The sequence below is a fragment of the Vombatus ursinus genome, unplaced genomic scaffold (genome assembly GCF_900497805.2).
Source record: "Vombatus ursinus unplaced genomic scaffold, bare-nosed wombat genome assembly UNPS02014818.1, whole genome shotgun sequence".
In the NCBI taxonomy this organism is placed as follows: domain Eukaryota; kingdom Metazoa; phylum Chordata; class Mammalia; order Diprotodontia; family Vombatidae; genus Vombatus; species Vombatus ursinus.
Window position 1 is genome coordinate 8,263,797 of NW_020954596.1, and position 956 is coordinate 8,264,752.

At 41.4% G+C, this 956-nt stretch overlaps 1 protein-coding gene and 1 pseudogene across 1 annotated transcript in view; one reads left to right on the forward strand and one right to left on the reverse strand.

Annotated features, from left to right (window-relative positions):
* Positions 1–956, reverse strand: part of POLN (DNA polymerase nu) — a 312,741-nt gene that overhangs the window by 272,105 nt on the left and 39,680 nt on the right. The window lies entirely within an intron of this gene.
* On the forward strand, positions 376–702 carry LOC114023604 (annotated as a pseudogene).

The following is a 956-nucleotide window of genomic DNA, read 5'->3' on the forward strand; positions in this document are numbered from 1 at the left end:
AGCAGCCAGAAAGAAACAATTCAAGTACTGTGGAAACACAACCAGGATAACACAAGATTTACCAGCTTCTACACTAAGAGATCAGAGGGCTTGGAATATGATATTTCATAGATCAAAGGAGCTAGGATTAAAACCAAGAATCACCTACCAGCAAAACTGAGCATAATCGTTCAGGGGAAAAAATGGACATTCAGTGAAATAGAGAACTTTCAAGCATTCCTGATGAAAAGACCAGAGCTAAATAGAAAATTTGACTTTCAAATACAAGACTCAAGAGAAGCATAAAAAGGTAAACAGGAAAGAGAAATCATAAGGGACTTATTTAAGTTGAACTGTTTAGTTTCTGCTGTGGCTGCCACTGGGGCTACCATAAGTGCCACAACCATGGCCATCTGATACCCAGTGGCCACAGGCCTCAATGAGGGCCACAAAGTTACCAAAAACATTTCGAAGCCGTGACACTGCCACTGCCATGGGCACTTGACCAAACACACCAAGTTTGTGAGAGATATGACGTGGGAGGTGTGTGGATTTGTCCCTTATGAGAGGCGGGCCATGGAATTGTTAAAGGTCTCCAAATATAAGCGAGCCCTTAAGTTCATCAAAAAAAGGGTAGGAACTCACATCTGGGCCAAGAGGAAGAGAGAGAAGCTCAGTAACATCACAGCTGCCACATGGAAGGCTGCGGCCAAGAAGGACTAAGCTGGACCCTGCCAACCTTTCCCACTTACCCAATAAAGATGTGACAAATAAAAAACAAAGTTAAACTGTTTACATTCCTACATGGAAAGATGACATTTGTAACTCATGAGACCTTTGTCAGTATTAGGGTAGTTGGAAGGAAAAAAAATTATATGTATATATAGATAGACAGTGGGCACAGGGTGAGTAGAAAATGAAGGGGTGATATCTAAAAAATAAAACTAAGCAGTGAGAAAGGATTATACTGGGAGGAG